At 35.7% G+C, this 19769-nt stretch overlaps 1 protein-coding gene across 1 annotated transcript in view; it reads right to left on the bottom strand.

Moving 5' to 3' along the window:
* The window catches only part of LOC129739228 (ATP-binding cassette sub-family G member 8), a 131693-nt gene extending 112433 nt beyond the window's left edge, over positions 1-19260 (bottom strand). Inside the window, exon 1 of the mRNA XM_055730655.1 lies at positions 17612-19260. The gene's annotated coding sequence lies outside the window, so the exon portion shown is untranslated. The remainder of the gene's footprint in view (positions 1-17611) is intronic.
* Between the last annotated feature and the right edge of the window lie 509 nt (positions 19261-19769).

Below are 19769 nucleotides of genomic sequence, written 5' to 3'. Positions count from 1 at the left end.
AAATAAGCTTCTATGCACTTATACTAAGGTTGCCAGATTTTTTTCAGTACGTATCCGAGCCGAACAAATCCTTCAATTTTATATAAAAACCAGACAAAATTCGGGCATTTGATTTCAAAATTGACGACCAACAGCCGGGCAATATTCGAGCAAATTTGGTTAAAACCCAGAAACTGCTCATCTAAAATCAAGAGAATATATATAATTGAAAAAAAAAGTTCATCTAAACTCATCGACAGATTTCAAATCGTAGATAAGGCTTCCAAGAAACCTTCCATGACTATTTTTATAAAACTTGTTTAGAAAATTTCGTTTTGGAAGCATGAATAAAAATAAATTTTACAACACAATTTGTTTTTTGTTGTTGTTTGATTTGGCAAATAAAATAAACTAATCCGGGCAAAATACGGCATCTGCTTCAAACCTCTAGTAAACACTATTCATCGCAGCCCACTAAATTGAACTGCGCACTCATGACTGCGACATTTGTGCGAACTTGTACATTCGTGCGACCTGTCAAATCAGTGTAAAATCTGTCGGAGTTCTACACGCTGACTTCTTTCAGTCAACCTTTGTACGGATGACTGCGATCCAATTTTCAATGAAAGAGTTAACACTGATCTGTGGAGTTAATAAATTCTATGTAAAGTTTTCTGGGCAATTACTTAAACTGATTGATTAGAATGTTTTGATATATAAATCATATATCTTAAATTTTGGTAAACCAAATTCTATATTCACCATTCATTTGAATTACTGAATACAAATTAATTACTGTCAATTATTCAATATTTGAATTTGAGTCCTGTTCAAAGTTATGCAGCATTCAAGTGTCCTCAACAGCTGAATTTCGTCAATTTTTGTGATAACCGAATAGGCTAAAAGTTTATCCATGGCAAATGGCACAATTGCTTTTTGAGTCGATTGAAATAAAGATGAGCAAATAGCAACCTAAAGTAAAAATTCTCTTACCTACAAAAATCTCACATATTTTCCTTCCAAAAATTCTATCACTTAATCACAGATGACGCCTTTCAAACAGATTTTTCGAAGGTTACTTGTGTTTAGCAGACCCAGTGCTGGAAAATAAAAAAATCGCTCAAATGTCAAATTGATCTGAATTTAATCACCGACCAGTGAGTGGATAAAAAATTTTGTTTCATAAAAATGATCATTATAAAACTTTTAAAGTCTTTTAGAAAGTTTTTCATTGAACAGGTTTGCAAATTTTATTAAACTGAGCATGCCTTATACATGGTTTTGTTTGGTTGCGGCATGAATTTTCATTTAAAACGATTAAAACTTTTTTCAAAAACTGCTAATTTTCGAAAAGAAAAAACAAATGCTGCGAAAATGCTGCAACGGATTTCTATTTGCCTGCTTTGTAGCAGACTTTTTGAGACAGAACATATCAAAGATTATCAAGCATTGTCATCTAAAATTTATTTATTTTAGTATAACCCAAAATAATCTCACAAAACAAGATCCATATGCAAAAATACAAAATCTGTGACAATTAAAAAATATTAAGTACATTTTTTGAAAAAAAAAATGTTGAGTTACTGATATGAAAATTTACTGGCAGCTCTGTGAAATTATAAATATATGATTCTTGAACCTGATGTTCAGTTCTGTAACGTAATTTGATTGTTTTCCATCGCACTTGCTCGTTGTGAACTGTTGTTTCGTAACTTGTGAAAATGAGAATTACGACTTCACTGCCCCCCTCAGCTCTTCCAACGCCCCCCAAATCTAAAATTGAGCTCACAGCCCCCCTGGAAGCTCTCAACGCCCTCAAGGGGGGTGGCAGAGACGACTTCAAAAACCACTGTTTTAGATGAAGCCTTTTAATTTTTTAATAATATTTCAACTTAAAAGAGGTTTTGAATTATCTATCCCGCAAGTCTTGTCAAAAAATCTTCACAGCGTTAAAGCTATTTCCACTGGATCTGATTTTCTTATAAAACCATTAGCAGTCAAAACTATCGTTTGAGTAGTAAGACATCGTTATAAAATAAAATGACAGTATGGGCATGAAATTCGTACAGCAAACAGACACGCACTATTAGAAAGCTCTGAGATGGTCAGTTTTGTACGTAGAAGCTTCAGGCAACTAGGCCGAAAATTAGGGCTAACTTTTTCCTTTCAAAAGAAAATCTCTTTCTAGCTCGTTCAATTGAAACCAAACAGCTTCAATCAGGTGTTCCACATTTCGATTTTACACACTTGATTAGCGCTGCTCCCTGCGCGTGGCAATTAACGCTACTCGCTGGAGTTGAGGTAGTTTCGATTTGGCCAGAATCCATTTGGCCAATCCCCGGGAATCCTACCCCTAATCACTGTGGTCAAACTCAAAGGTACTTACTTACTTTCGCAATTTACCACCAGCATCGCTCCTCAATCAAGCTGGACCCGAAAGCGGAGCGACGCTGATTGGGCAATTGGCTGCATAGATAAATTGTGAAAAGGTTAAAATCTATTATTTCCAACACGATTAGGTATCTGTCGGTTTCGCAGCCGATTGGTCGGAAAATGCGCCGCCGGAAACTCGGAGTCGGACAGGCGATTGACCGTGATTGTCCATCAAGTTTGTCTCTTATTTAGTTCGTTCGTAAAGTGTGCCTCGATACCTAATGGACGGAATGTGATCAGCAGCGACTGGGAAATCTTGAGACATGCCTATACAAGCGTCAACTGTTGATTGAAGTCGCAAGTTGAATGGTGTCTTTGATTCGACACTTAAAAATCGTGGCAATCGAAACAACTACATACATAGTTAAATTTTAAAAGGTTTTGTAAGAATACAGTTCAAAAGCAACCCACATAATATTTCTGAAAACAATTTAAAAACGCTTGAACATAGTTCTGTTACTTTATACAGCTTTAAACGCATAAAAATAAGCTTGAAAGCTGTATTTATTTGAAATGTAATTTTATGTAATTTTATGTAATGTAATGTAATGTAATGTAATGTAATGTAATGTAATGTAATGTAATGTAATGTAATGTAATGTAATGTAATGTAATGTAATGTAATGTAATGTAATGTAATGTAATGTAATGTAATGTAATGTAATGTAATGTAATGTAATGTAATGTAATGTAATGTAATGTAATGTAATGTAATGTAATGTAATGTAATGTAATGTAATGTAATGTAATGTAATGTAATGTAATGTAATGTAATGTAATGTAATGTAATGTAATGTAATGTAATGTAATGTAATGTAATGTAATGTAATGTAATGTAATGTAATGTAATGTAATGAGATATTACCTTTATGAGACTGTTACTCTATGTAATATTGTACTGTGCCTTAACATTAAATAATGTATAGTTTGAGTAATACTGTGCAAAGCTTTCAAAGCATTTACAGCTTGTTAGAATTATCTGTTTAAATATGTACTCCATAATTTTCAATACAAGCTGATCCCCCTTTCAGAACTATTCTGTAACCTTCCAACAACTGATTGGAAAGCTGATTGCATCATCAAACTTTCCCAATCCACTGTTGCGCACTCAGCTCGCTAGATGTGGAAGTCGAGTCATCGAGTATCAGCTTACAAAAACAAACAAACTTTCCGAAAGTCAAGTTCACACAGCCAGGCAGTGTAAGCTGAATTCAATCGGGGAAACGCTTTCCTTTCTCATCATGGCAAATTAAAACACTGCCAAAATAAAAAAGGAACGACCAAAAATTTGCAATTTGTCCAGAAGAAAGGCCGGCCATCGAAATGACACTGTTTCTTTTTGTCATCAACGCTTGGGAAGGCAATCGAACTCTGGAGAAAAAGAATCATGAACGAGCATGCGTATAATTAACAGCCCGAGCGGACCGATCAACTTTCGCCATTTCGGGCCAATCTTCGGCCCAAACTTCAAGTGTTTATGTCATTTAACAACTCTCAGGCCGGACGGATTGTGCGGTTTCATATTTTTGGCCTTTAGCCAAAAACTGGTTCCCGGCAGCCGCCGCCGCCGTCAGTCACAAAGCTTATCCAAAGGTTAACGACCGCGCTCCCAGGTTTGTCATTCGAAGATTGTTTTTTTTTCGTGCTAACAAATTTGACATATGCAGAAGTGACATTTTAGAATATGACATATAACACTTGAAATCCATGCGTAGCATTTTTGAGATATGAAAATTTGCTCAAGGCGCCGGATGAGCTTAGAATGACATATTACTTTAATCTTTGACATTTCTGAGCGACTTAAATATTCTATCTCTAAATATTAGAAACATGGATCATAGTTTGACCTTTGAGGGCAGTCAAATACATACCGCTAAAATAAAATTGAATTTATGACCTTTTGAATTTGATGATCAAGCGTTTGTGAGAAAATATATTCTTTTCTGGCCTAAAAAACACTAAACAATAAATTTCGTCTGAAAAAAATTGAATCGTCTTCGTCGCTAAATTATGTCACTATAAAAGACATCCTAACTAAAATAGACCTAACGCTATATAACAAGCATCCTGATCGTTGATTTGTTCACTTAACTTCAACATATCTCAATTAGTACAGCTTCTTTCCCGACGAACTTGGTTGTCTGTTGCAGTTGTTGGAAACCTGATACGGTCTCAGTGTCTCCCGAAGAAAATGGGAGACGCTGAGACCGTCTCGAGACGAACCGTCTCCTAGTGTGGACTAGGCTTCAAATAAGCTCTTATATTCTTTGCACCTCCGATCATGTCGAAACATGTGAATATTGCTGCCTTGTGAAATTATAAGATCATCTAATGAAGATTAAATTTTTTATAGCACAAGGCATAAAACATTTTTTTCAAGGTGCATAGAAGCAAAGTGCTGATTTTGACTGAATTGGGAATGCTGAATTCAAATATTCATTTAATTTTATTAATTCAGCTCTCGTTTCTGAGATTCAAGGCTAACATTTGAATTTTTTTTTACCTTTTTTCAAATGTCATTTAATAAATTTGTGCCTTTTAAAAAACACTAAAATGTAACAAAGATTTTGAATATAAACGTTTAAAATCAATGGTCAGCTCTCTCGATGATTGCGAGCAACTTATACTTCAGAAAAAAACTACATTAGTTTTTTTTTTTTGATTTTTTCAAATCTAAGAAAATAGGATTAAAAAAATTAAAAGTTTTAATATAAAAAATTTTTAAATGTTCTTCTGTGATATCGAAAAAAGTTATATTTTTTTTCAATTAAGTTTTCAAAAATTGTAGGATAACATTTGCTTTCTAGTGCGCAACTCCGCCTTGAGGCGGAATTAACCAAAATATTCATAAAACCGTATCGATTTTTTCAAATTTTTTTTCGCTAATTGAATCAAAGATGTTTTGTGAAGATTTCGAAATGATGACATCTGTTTGATAAGCGTGTGGCATTCGCTAAGAGAAGCTTAAAAACCAAGAAAAAAAACGAGAAAATGATCCATTTTACCAAAAATCATCATTTTCAAAGTCTTAGAAAAGTTAGTTTCAGTTTTTTGTTCTGAATTAAAATTATATATAAATGTGTAGACTTGAGTGTAACAAAGATGCTGGATTGATTTTTTGCAAAAAAAAAAAAAATATACCAATGTTGGTATAAAATTCTGAAATAAAAAACTTTCCTAAAAATATTTAATTTGATAAATCTAATATTTTCCATGAATTTGGTTCTTTGTATGACAAAATTCGTACACAATACAACATCTGTGAATTTGTAAGCGAAAAAGATTGGGTACTAGAAGGTTAATTTTTTTTAAATTTTCTCAAGCATTGTACATATCTCTAAGAATTTAAAATATAGAAGAAAAATCTAGATCCAACATAAAATGGATTATTAGTTCATCAGCTAATCCTGAAATTTATAATTGAGATTTATTTGATGGTTATAACATAAAACACATATTGACTCTCATCATTTCAAACTTTTTTTTAAATTTAATTCTTCTTAATTCTTATGTTATGGAAAATGAATTATATTAACGGAAAAATAATTGCATAATTGTTTTGCCTTTCCATGTTATACATGTATGTTTCAAATTTGTAAGGTACATTATGAAAAATAAAAAAAATTCTAAAATTTAACTTTATCAACCCCTCCTGAAACCCACCCGCTTTTAGACGGAGTTAACTTAAATCAGCATTAAATTGAAGCCAATCATAATTTAAACACATTATTTTTGCAGAACGTTTCAAATTATGTAAAGTATACTATCCATATATGGCCACTGTTATACTGTTTTAGCTGTTGGCAAAAGCTGCACCTAAGAAAAACTTGAAAAAAACTAGACAAAGATAAATTTTTTTGGGAAATTATCATTTTGATAGCGTACGAAATCTTTGGTATCGATGTAAAATATCTGACAAATAAGTCTACAATTGACAAAAATTCTGGATTAAATTAAAAAAAAAATGATCGTATTTAGATTAAACTACTGAAATGAAGTAAAGGCCGTTCGAAAAGCGAGATTAGGAAAACCGACAAAAAATCGACAAATATGTATGTTCAATATTTGCAATCGAAAAAATTCTTAAATTAAATCATTTAGTCCATGTGGTGTGCAATTTTCGTAAAATGTAATAAGACTTACTCTACAATAAAGTTTATTGTTACGTTATCGTAAAACTAAACTTCTGTAAATTTCTGAGCGAAAAAAATTGAGATTTTCAAGGTTTAACATTAAATAATGATTACAGTATTAAGAGATCGATAAGAAAGTTTGACTGCCAATAGAATTCCTTCGCTTTGGAAGCGCATGTTTGGAAATTGATCACCCCAACAGCATAACTTCTTCTGTTGGATAAATATTCCCACGGATCGGGATAAATTCAAGGGTATACCGACTAGCAAATGTTCTAAATTTTTATAGAAGTTCCAGCGTTTTCGTGTATTTAGAACTGTCTTTTTTCTGTTGGGGGAGGGGAGGGGGGGGGAAGAAGATCACCCCCCTTAGGACCACGCATGAGATCAAGATTGATACACGAATCAGAATAAGAATCAGGTTCCGGATCAGAATCAACATCAGGATCGAGATCAAGATCAGAATATAGCAAAAGGACAAAAAACATTTAAAGTTTTATAGCAGGCCACTAGACCAAGTTTAGGTTTTATAAGAGGCATGAAGAGTCTTACAAAACAATCGGTTTTACTTGGAGAATCAATATCAGTTAGGTTCCGAATTGAGATGATAATCAGAACAAGGATCACGATCAGGACCAGCCAGATTAGACAATGATCAATGTCGGTTTCCGGAACAAGACTACCATCAAAATCAGATTCCGGGCAGGATCAGAATCAAGTTCCAGATGAAGTTAAAAATTTCTGATTCTGATTTTTTATTCTTTGAATTTAATTCTCGTAATTTTTCTAAGTAAATAGGAGTGAATGAAAATGAATATGTCGCGAACAGCCGTGGAAACAATACGAGTTTTCTCAACACGTTTTTCTCAAACTGTACTAAGCTGCACTAAAAATTCTCTTTAGTTTCAACCTTTTTCCGAATTCAAACGCTTCAGCAGCAAATCTCACGTGATAAACGTGCGTTGAGCTCTGCCCTGCGGAGAAGCAGTCTGTTGGAAATAACCTCAAATGGAAGCGGTAAAATGTAAACATTCCTCATGCATATAATCGTGTTTTAAGACAATAATATTCAACATTGCCCGTTCCGTTGCACCTGGAGGCAGCACGTTTGCGGTCCCCAGTGGTGGGACTTAATGATCTATCGAAATGTTTATATCTTTTTGATGAAGGATTCTTTAAGATGTATATTGCTGACTTTTAGCATTTTATTAAAGTGCAAACATTTTTTATCTGTAATTTTCCTGAAAACGTTGATTGGAACTAGCCCATCTCCTTTCTTCAACATTTTTTTCAATCGAATAATAATGACTTTTTTACAACTATCAGAACAAAAATTTAAATTATTATGGCTTAAACTTCATAACTAGTTATGTCTCCTGCCTCGAACAAATGCCAACCACGCGAAACCATCTAAGTTATAAAAACACAAAAATTAAACTCCACTATGTTTGAAGAGCCTTCAACAGCTATTTGCTCGTGGGATTGCTTCATCAATTTTGCCATTTCCTCTCGCAGCCTCTTGAATCGTACCCGGAGAACCACACTACAAAAGTGGAATGTTGCTATTCCAGCAATCCAAATGGAAGAGAACGGGGGAAAGCTTTCGAGATTTAACCATTCCGGATTCCAGAGTCTTCGTGTGGACGATGTTGACTCACTCAGCTGCATCCTTCTCTCGGGATGCATCTTGGAAACTGGCCTATAAGAGCTTGCCACATGTGTTTTGTGCGAACTGACACTTGTTGTGCACTGGAGAAATCTATCGCACCGGGCGATCTTGAACGGACAGCACTAATCTTGTTCTGCCTAACATGGACATAAATTAGGCTCTGTGCTTGCGTGGTTTAATTTATTGTTTCGAGTTTTTGCGACATTTTTTTGTGTTGAACCGTTTGCATACGAAACGCGATTAAACCAATTTCTGCGTACATTTGATGGTAGGTACATTTGATATTTTGGTCTATATTTTGTATTGTCAATGCAGTTGCCAACCAGCGACGATGAAAAATTCATCCACACCTCGGCAATCGGCAACCCTTGGCAATCGGCAACCCTTTCTTTTGTTTGGTTCCGACACTTGGAAGATGTTTGATAGATGTCTGGTGTCATTCGATAGATGTCATGAAATGCCGTCAGTGATGTCGCCGGCGCAAATGATGACGAAAACTTCGGTTTCGGGATTCAGCGACTATATACGGTATTGAGCGAACATGTAAACATTTTTTTATTATTAGTTCATTCCCTCGTAGATAAAAGTAAAGCTTGCATACAAATAGCGCAAAATTTGACACTGAACTAAATAACAAGTAATCGACAACAAAAATGAGCAGCAACTTGGGAATTTTGCAAAACTTGCTTTGACCAGCGCTGTGAGAACATTCCAGAAAAGCGAAAAGAAAAGTGAGTGTGTTGCTGGGAGAAGAACGCTAACGTCCGGCAGAAAAGTGCTTAAGCAGCAACAAAAACTTGCCCGGTTTACAGTTTCGTAGTTTCGTCACGTTATTGAGTTATTTTCGAAATAAGATTTTTCACGTTCATTTTTACGAGAAGTATTTTCAAAAAAAGCGGGAAATTTTGAAAAAAAAGCAGTAAATTTTAAAGTTTGTTAGAAAAAGTCATGATATATATGTTTTTGGTAGATACTCTGGGTATAAAAGTGCTTTGGTTTAAAGGTGCTTTTACTGAATATATTTTTTATTTAAATCGACTACTGAGGCATATATTACAAGTAGAAGTGGTAGAACACCTGATTTCCGATTCAACGTCCTTGATTTTCAACCTTGGATTACACACCAAAGAAAGTTGAAGTTTTTCAATGCTTCTGCTCCAACTACACCGTTGGATTAAAAAAATAGTACGACTGACTTTTAATAAAAGCTTTGAAGAAAACAAAAAAAAGTGAATCATTGATAAGGACTTGATCAGCATACAAGGTATTTGTTTTATAATAACCACCATACTTGATCTTGAATGCCTCTTCGGACATCTTACTGGCAAAATTAAACAAATATGGACTAAAAGGAATAGCTAACGATATTATCAAAAGTTATCTCGAAAACAGAAAACAATTTGTTGTAGCTGAAGGAGTAAATAGTGAACTAAGGAATATAAGCATAGGCGTTCCACAAGGCAGTAACATTGGTCCATTACTTTTCCTTCTTTATATAAATGACATAAGTAATTTTCCACTAATTGGCACAGCTAGGCTTTTCGCTGATGATACAGCTCTGTTCTATTCAGGAAACTCTGCAAGTAATATTATAGATTACTTGGAGAATGATTCAAAGCTGCTATCAACATATTTCAACAGTAATTTACTCTCATTAAATTACGCTAAAACTAAATATATGTTGTTTCGCTCGTCGAGGAAAGTAAAACCACCACACAGGGACCCATATATGAATCAGTTTGTCATACAAGAAGTACAAAGCGTGGAAAAGCCATAAATAAAATCTTGAAAAAAGAATTTCACCTCTCTGTGGAGTGCTCTGGAGATTTGTTCTTCAACATATTCTGTTGAAATTTTACCACGCATTCATTCACTCAGTATTACACTATCTCATATCAATTTGGGCTAGAGCATCTCAATCACATCACTAATCACTAATCACTAATCGTACTTCCATAGCCAGAACTTATGTCTGAGTCCCAAAGAATAATAAGTGTGTTATCATTCTTCTTGACTTTGTTCATGTTTTTAATTATTTTAACATTAAAATGATCATAAAACAAAATGGTTGGGCCTACCATGGAGCAGAGAACGCAGAGAGAACCGGAACACATGAAGAAACGTGGACCATTACCATACGTTTCGAATGGGCAGTATCGTTGGAAGCATGCTAAGAAAAATGCTCCTTGATGAAGAAACAATGCGCTATCCAAATTTTTTCGCCAATCACTTGGGCCATTCTAGAGGGGCTGGAAATGATTTGTTTTGTACACAGAAGTCACAAAACCTAAGTATTTTGAAAAATTTGATGTAATAAATAGAATGTCATACGAGTCATGATGATAACTCGAAAGCTTTATTTACACGACCTTGACCAAGATGCAAAAATAATTGACTTATTACATTCCTTTTAACATATATTGAACATTTTATAAGTAAAAGTTAATGTGTATAAAAGATTATGAAAAATAAGCTCTAAAAGATGTAGGAATTATACTTAGCTTTCATTTCTCCTGCTTATGATGATTTCCAAATGTTCGCTTAGATAGATTTCAGCAACCCAGTTGGTTGCTCTCGGGGGAAGAGCATCTCAATCACATTTACAAAAACTACAATCTCTGCAAAACAGGTGTTAAAAAAATATTTACAGGCTTCCCATGCTATATCCAACTAAACTCATTTACTCTTCTAGTCTTCATAACATTTAACCTTTAGTAGATCTTAGTGATTCCCAAACCATAATGTTGTCGGTCGATAACTACAACAAACAACCAACAACCAAAAAAATTCAACAACTTCCCCAATTAATTAAAAGAAATGAATAGTTGCTCAACATTCAAAACAAAATTGCTTCAAATATTTAAAGAAAAACTTGATCGATAAATCAAGTCGAACAAAGCTAGTCTTAAGATTTTTTTTTAAATTGTAGCGTTAATCCTTTATAAGTTTTAGTTTAGATGTAGAAATTTTTGAATATTTTTGTATAATTTGTATAATGAATCTCTTAAAAGGAAATCTCTTTCCATTGAGATTCACAGTTGTAAGTTAGTTTAGTCCGTATCGTCACATTTCCTCGCACTAGATTATAAACATTTTGAGTTCTCAGCATGAGTAAAATTTTGATCGCGTTTTTAGTTTAATATTTCTTTGTTCATTATCAGGAGGCTCAATCGAGCCTTTTGGTGTGGAGGAGTGTGGTTGGTTGCCACAAAAAAAATTGTTATTTAAATTAAAAATTCATTTTTAACTCGAAATCAAGTTTTATTAAAGGTTAAACTATCAATGTGAGAATTTCATTAAGAAATCAATTTGTAAGGCATCGCAGTTTAATAATTTTGATTCTTGATTCGAATTTAAATTTTATACTAGGGAACATCTATAAATGACGTAGCATTTGAGGGGGAGGGGGGGAGTTTGACTTTGTGTGACGATGTGTGACGAGAGGGAGAGTAGGGGTTCAAGTAAAGCTACGTAGCTTTAATTAAATGTCGAAAATAAAATCAAAATTGAGCAAAATTATGCCTAATTCAATCCAGTCTGAACATGAAGCTTTTGGCTCCTACTGCCCGACTGTTTTCAAGCGTATCAAGGAGCGTACATGCAAGAAATGCAATTTATATTTTGCTTCAAATGTTCTCCAAAAGGAGCATAGCAAAATCCACAAGGCCCCAGCCTCGGATAGAAAGATTCGTCCAAAGCGAATTGTAGGCAAAAGAGGACACTAAGTTCTGGTTATCACTCCGGAGGACGATAGAGAGTGAGTGGAGGCAGATGCAATTATTCCAGCCGAACAGACGATGGAGGAAAGCTGTCTTACGATTTCATTGGTATCCCTAATGGAGATAATTTGGACCGACGCAACTGATTGAATACTTACTAGCTATCCTGTTTGTTGAAAGTTAGCTTGAGTTTTTGAATGATTGATATGCTTTTTTAAACTTCCATTTATAACTTCTTTCCCTTTTTTTGTTATTTTTTGTCTTATTCTTGCAAAATGCTGATAATAAAAGTAAAAATTAAAAACCGATTTTTTAAAAATGGGGAGGGGCGGTTTATTAAAGCTACGTTATTATCTAGGGGGGGTCTATGACTTCGTGACGAGATGCTACGAGAAGAGAGGGGGTGTATAAAAACTCGTAAAAAAAAAGCTACGTCATTTATGGATGATCCCCTATGTCAGAGTCAGTTAGGCAACACAATCACAAGAATAAATTACTGATGTCAAATCTAGATTTCAACTTTATTCGCAAGATTTAAATTATAAACTATATTCACGGTGTCTCTGATGGAATGATTTTATTTTTCGAAAATTAGCATCGCTTATATTTGCACCATTCTAAAACTGGGAATTTCCCCTTCCAATTGAGCGACAAACACAAAAAGACTAGCATTTTCACAGTGATTAGTACCATTTCGTTTTTGAAAAAAAAAAACCGCTAAAAAGGTTAGAAAACCTTAGAAACAAATAAAATGTTCTAGACCCCCCGGTGGATTATTTCTAATTTAGGCTCAAAATGAAAGGGGAAAGTCTCAGCATTGGAATGGTGCAAAAATTATCGATGCTAGTGTAACAAAGTGTTAAAGTTTAAACGAAGCATTTTAGCTTCTTCTGATTGAAAAGTGATAGGGTATTTCGTGGGAATAGGCACCTGGTAAGGAAAATGACCGAGTATGTGCTCGGCTAAACACCCGAATACATTGCAACATGGGGGCATTTTGATCGAATATTTAAAATTTTATAAATCTTTAAATCTAAACAACAATTTACCACAATTTTTCATCAATTGACAATTCAAATATATAATTTGAACAATCAATAAAATCAATGGTGAGGATGTTATAATAGACTGAGACAGTAGAGTGCTTCCAGTATCTTGGTTGCCAGATTACGCCTGATGGTGGTATCAAGAGGGACATCGAAACCCGGATCAGAAAAGCCCGATTGAATTTATTGTTTATCAATACCAAAAGACACTTGTTAAACAGCTAATAACTTTTTTGATTGAAAAGATACAACGTTATGACATTCGACAAAGTTGTTCAGCGGAAAATTTTCTTTAAATATTTTATGTATTGGCGCAAAAACCATTAACAGGCTCGGTTCCACAGATGAAACAAAAATTATGTTGGTTTTTCAGTACAAAAAAATCAAATTTCCCATACAAACATAAAAGTTCAAATTTACTCATGTAAACGTTACTTAAATATTCTGCAAAAAAACATGGATGAGTTTTGGTCCAAAACGAAGCTTTTAAGACCCCAGGGTTTGAGAAATTAAAAAATGATCCCAAATCGACTCAGTCTAATGTTATAAGCAATTATCTTAATGAAAAAGCCTATTTCATTGGATCACTTTTTACAACTTAACAACAAAATTTTATTTGATTCTAGTTCGTGTTTAAACAAATATTTGATTATCATGTTTAATAAAATTACAAGGTATTGATTTTAAGAACATGTTTAAATCAATACCTTGTAATTTTATGTAAAAAGAATCCTCTGAAAAGTTCGCAAATCTATAAAATTTATCAAAATATAGTCGCTGGCGTGTACCCCGCAAAGGCATTATAGACAGAAGTACCCTAATAGTTTTGAGAGAGATCCAAACAAGCGTCGTTCGCTTTAAGACGTGTTTGATAGCTGCTTCCGAAAATTTTCAACATCTTCATGACATTTGAGAGAAAAAAATCAAAACCGCTGTTGGAAGAACCAAGACTTGTGCTTGAAGTTCAGTGAAAATTATGGAACAGTAACTGACGAGGAACTAGAAAATTTTATAATTCTAGCGTTTCTGCAAGAAAAAGATAATAGAAATCCCTGTCGGCTGCATAAAGAAATACGATGGCAAAAATTTTATAACCTGTCAAATCAGCGTCGAAATCTCAGGTGAGATAAATACATATTTTTTTATATTTTTTTTTAAGTTTTCAACTTTTTAAATTGAACATTATCACTTCAAAACCGAATTCTGTTTAATCATATGAAGCGTTTGGCAGGGAACTCCGCGCTTCATTCCTCCTTTGTTCCTATATCTCTGGCGTTTCACATCACATGGTTGGCCTGGCCCTAGAAGTATCTGCAATGCATGTTCTATGTATCAGATACTAAGTTGAAAAGATATCCTTTTTTCATTTGACACTCATGATAAATTTTCCGCTAACCGTAGCCTAGAGGATAGCGTTTAAATTTTCGAAGCCAGAGGTCATGAGATCGAGTCTCGGTCACGGCATACATAGTACTATTTCTGTGGACTGTTTGTGTTATTATTAGTAAGATGCTAGTTATCATATCCTTGAAAGATGTACGCTTTAGTCTTGAGTAGAATCCTCCTCAAAGGATCATGAAGTTTCACTGAGATCCTATACGACGAGTCTCATCATGCGCCAAACAAAGCACCAGTGAAGTAATGTATGTGTGCTTGTAAAATACAAACATTTTACACACACGCATTATTTTTCTGCTGTTTTGATTGGCAGATAACGCAAAAAGCAAAATAAACGATCATGAGGGGTAAATGAAAAAAAAATCCCGCGCTGGCCGGGAGTCGAACTTCAGTCCCCTGAGTTCCATCACCATACCACTAAGCCAACTCGTCAGCCATGGCAAGCTGTAGCTAAATAATTGAATGAGCTTCAAATCATCAGTTTGTCCCATACAGTGCCTGTTTTTTTAGTTTTTGACAAACGATTTTAAAATATATTTTTTAACGTTTTATCTAAATTAGGAATATTGATTAGCGATTTAAAACGCATCGCTTATGTTCAAATTACTGATGTTGAAATCTGTAGCTTCGCAGCCTATTTATATACATACAAATAAAACTAATTTTGAACATTTTTTTTTTAACAAAAACTAACATAAATAATCGTATATTTTCCAACAAACTTAGTTAGCTTTTTTCAACCCAACATTCCTAACCACAAGCTTCTCAAACGCTCGCGTAGTCACTCGGAATTGTTAGGAAGAAGATTTTTCCCACCATCATCCGTCACTTCTTTCTATTGCCACCCATTAACCCCGGAGCCATCCACCATAATCAATTGTACCCATAACTGCATTCACTTTTACTTTCAACGAGCGTGTTTTTTTTGTGGTTGGTTTTCGTTGTTTCTGTTGAATGCTAGAGTACATTCTTCAAAACAACAATCGTTCCGATGCGTGAAAGGTGAATGATTTTCCCGGAGCTCTAGAGACACCCTCAAGGGCCCTGACGACTCTTTGGAGGTCGGAGCGCGGAGACAGATCAGTTGGATGACGTCAGGGCATTTACACCCAAAATTTTGAATGAACTAAAACACCCGGAGACAATATGAATGGACCCGGGGCGGCATTCGGCCTTTCTTCGAGGGAGGGTTTCAGATTTTTAGCCTCCAGGGAACATTCGTTGGTTGCGCCATCGAGCAACGGCCCTCGGGGGTAAGAGGAAAATGAGCAGCAGAAGGAAAAAAAACCGGTGTCACTTTCTCCTAGTTGAGATTCCATGCGACGATTTCGTGAAGACTTGGCAGAGATGTTTGTCTGGGATTTTATGTGCGCGAGGTGCGTGTTTGGAGGGATTTTTTTTGCCCCGTTTGTAGCTCTTCTCTCGAGGGGTTTTGATGAACTGGAAATAAGTTTCGAACCGTTATGCAAATTTGTTTGCGGATATGTACGTGTTTGATGGGACGGAGAAATTTAGTCGATCGTTTGAATAAATGTAGCATAATGTTTCAAAATTTTATCACGTTTTTTGTTGGCTTATCTCACCAGGTTGGAATTCCAATCATGAAAGATGAGTTAAATCCGATAAATTGACATACATTGAAATAATCCATCGTCTTCCATTCAAAAATGTTCCGACTCAGATTTCAGATTCAGATTTCAGATTCAGATTCAGATTTCAGATTCAGATTTCAGATTCAGATTTCAGATTCAGATTTCAGATTCAGATTTCAGATTCAGATTTCAGATTCAGATTTCAGATTCAGATTTCAGATTCAGATTTCAGATTTCAGATTTCAGATTCAGATTTCAGATTCAGATTTCAGATTCAGATTTCAGATTCAGATTTCAGATTCAGATTCAGATTTCAGATTCAGATTTCAGATTCAGATTTCAGATTCAGATTTCAGATTCAGATTTCAGATTCAGATTTCAGATTCAGATTTCAGATTCAGATTTCAGATTCAGATTTCAGATTCAGATTTCAGATTCAGATTTCAGATTCAGATTTCAGATTCAGATTTCAGATTCAGATTTCAGATTCAGATTTCAGATTCAGATTTCAGATTCAGATTTCAGATTCAGATTTCAGATTCAGATTTCAGATTCAGATTTCAGATTTTAGATTCAGATTTCTGTAGAATGACCATTTTCAAAAGTTTTATCAAGTCCTTAAGAAATTTTTGCATTGAACAGGTCAACAAATTTAATCAAACGAAGCATCCCAAGTAACACAGATTAAGCCAACTTGCATTTGGAAGTTCCATAACTGTTTTATTATGGTCATGAAAAATGCTTAGATATTTTGTTCAACCATTTGTGTTCAGATGGTTTTGAAAACGCCAATAATGCTTTTGTTTAAGTTGCTTAGAAAAATGATAGGGCTAAACGATCGAGTAGAAGTCGAATTTCGCTTTTTGACGCCACCTTGAAATCAAAGATGGCTGCGCTTCTGAAATTTTATTGAGATTTTCTACCATTTACAGCATGGGTGACCAAGATTTCCACCATAATTGCCTTATTTTGAAGCTAGCAAACAGCAGAAACTGAATTTCTTTATGAAAATTTCGCATCATGGATCCGCCCGTGGGCTCTTTATGTACATTGAAAGAGAAAACGTTTGCATAAATTCGGGGTATCGGGGGTTAAAGATTATTTATGATGACATTTCTAAAACAGCATCAAATAGCAGATTTTAGCTTTATTAGAGTTCTGGAGATGCATAGAATGTGCTTAAGCTTTCTATTAAGATTAATGCTATAGCTCTAACGAAGCTGTGCTGACCATTATAAACCTAAAATCGTACTTGGATGTCTTATCAATAAAGCAGTAATTCTGCTGGTTTTGTTTGGGTCCGGCACAAGAATTTATCGTAAACGATTTTAACTCATTTCAAAAAGGCTTTATGTCAAAATGTAAAAAAAACTGCAGCGAATTTCTATTCTCCAGACCTCAACGAAGGCGAGTCAAGATGTTGTTTTTTTTTCAAAATGAATTCAAAACTATTTCGCATTTTCCAAATGAGTGCTCGCTGAAAAGCGCGAATTTCCACACCATAACCGCAAAATTAATAGATCAAACATCCTACATTGGAATGTTCGATATCTTCCGCTGACCTCATGTTCTATTTATCTTCACGGGGCCGCGTTATGTTTTGGATTAATCAAGACAGATTTCGCTAAACTAGGTCACTAACCTTCAAGAGCGGCTGGCTTCCGTTGAAGTCTTCAGTATCCGTCTTCGATTGAAACACCAACACACACTCCAAGTGGGGTTCGTCGTTGACGATTCGTTCTACTCGAGTGATATTTAAAGCAGTAACAGAAGAAAAAGTAAGCAACCGAATAAGACGAACTCTACACTTCTGCCAATCTTGGGTGTAGCTTCCCGCGTACGGTAGAGGAAGAATTACACAAAACACAGAAAGAAAAAAAAAATTGCGGAATCAAATCCGGGGAGAGGGGCACACAGATCTCGATGACGAAGCTGTTTTGGCAATTTCAATTTCCTCCAACTCTTTTTTCCGCTTCTTTGCGAGTTTGTTCGAAAGCACTCCAATAAGAATGTTGCCACCCACTCGGATTCTCGGATCACGATGACCGGTTTTGGTCCCGGGGTTATGTTGGTGTTTTTTTCGTTTTTTTTTTCTGCTCCTTCTGCTAATCCGATTGGAACTGGTTCGTTGAAGTTGCACAATAGTTGGAGCGAGATATTTTTCCCCTAAGTATTCCACTGGAATAAGGAGGTCAGCATCAGGGTAATCGTGCCCGGGGTTTGTCGAATGGTGTCCCGGACAAGTCGCGTTGGCATTCCTCGTATGCTGATACTCGATGAGCTGAGAGATGCACGGAGACGATCAACAGAAAGAGCTGTTCTTCCAGTCCGTCGTTGACTCCAAGCTGGGTGCCGGGATGAGGAATTTGTCTTGGAGACGAAACAGCGACGAACCCGATTTCTCACTAATTTTCCACACTGCGGCAAACACTAACACAAAGCTGCGAGAGATGCCCGATGGGGGATTTCGTCGAAAAGAAGAAGGTAGAAAACAAAAACTGGGGAGAAACGGCACCAAAGAAATGATGCTGACGAAGACGTCCCGCAAGCAAGCACCAGACTATGATGTGGTCAGTTTCATCCAGAGGAATTTGTTCGCGTGTCTTCAGCTGGGGAGCGAGAAATCGATTCGCTTCTCTTCCGAAGCAGAGCTTTCGTCTATTCGTCAGCTTCCTCCATCAAAGCAAACAACTTTCTTCCAATGGACACACGATTGAAAAACACACGTCACTCCCTTAACACCAAAAAAATGAAGCAATTTCCTTTCGGACAAACGTGTATCTGTTTTGATTAGCACTCAAAGCTGCACATTGTCACCGATTAACACTATCTCGATTAGCATAAGCTGTCAGATACAATAAGTTTAACCTTCAAACGATTTTCCATTCAGCTGCCAGTACACTTGGAAAATCCGCCCCAAACACAACTCGCACCCACACACTCACGAATGCAGTACACTCAGTTAGCCAAAAATGAGAATCTGTAGCAGCAAAGTTGGTTTACGATTCGTTCCGCACTGTCAGAACCTACCCGATCACAAGAGATACGAGAAACCTCGTAAGAACCCGTATTCGTCGTCCGGGTTTAATTAGTTCCGCTCCCGTATCACTTCAGTCGCGACCTCACTGCCTGGGTCAAGTCACTACCAAGAGTCTCATCCGCGAAAGACAACAGAGGCAAGAGGAGAAAGAAATGAACCCGGAGCAAAAAAAGATCAGACTTTTGGATGGGCACCCGCGTTAAAACTTCACCTCCACCTGACAGTACGTTAAAGGCTCGACTAAGCCAGCTCAGCTAGCCATCTCGTTGTGGAACCAGGTTTCCCCCATCTAGCCAGGGTCAGTAAAGTTTTCACCTGAGCTGAGTGAGCGATCGTTTGCTCGCTCGCGCCTCTCAAATATAACCTATTCTCCGGTCCGCGAGAATGATGAGCAGCGACCGGGTGTTCGCGTGGTCGCCAATGTAGTTGTGTCCCATCAACTGATTTAAAGGGTTTTCCACTATTTTGTTGTGGAGATGTCCGTTTTCATGGGCGAAATTGAGGGAGAAGCAGCTGACTTAACGTGCTGATTTCATGGAAACAAAGGAAGTCCCAAGAAATTATTATTGTTTCTTACCGCTGAAAATCCTAAGTTCACATCTGGCTGAATAAAAGGTACTCGGGAGAGTAATTATTAACGAACTATGGACAAAATTAATCTATAAATATATAATATATATAAACATTTTCTGTTTGTCTGTCTGTTCCCTATAGACTCGAAAACAACTGAACTGATCAATTTGAATTTTTAAATGAGAAG

The sequence above is a fragment of the Uranotaenia lowii genome, chromosome 1 (genome assembly GCF_029784155.1).
Source record: "Uranotaenia lowii strain MFRU-FL chromosome 1, ASM2978415v1, whole genome shotgun sequence".
Lineage (NCBI taxonomy): Eukaryota > Metazoa > Arthropoda > Insecta > Diptera > Culicidae > Uranotaenia > Uranotaenia lowii.
The sequence above is the reverse complement of the archived record's forward strand: the minus strand, read 5'-3'. Positions and strand labels throughout refer to the sequence as shown.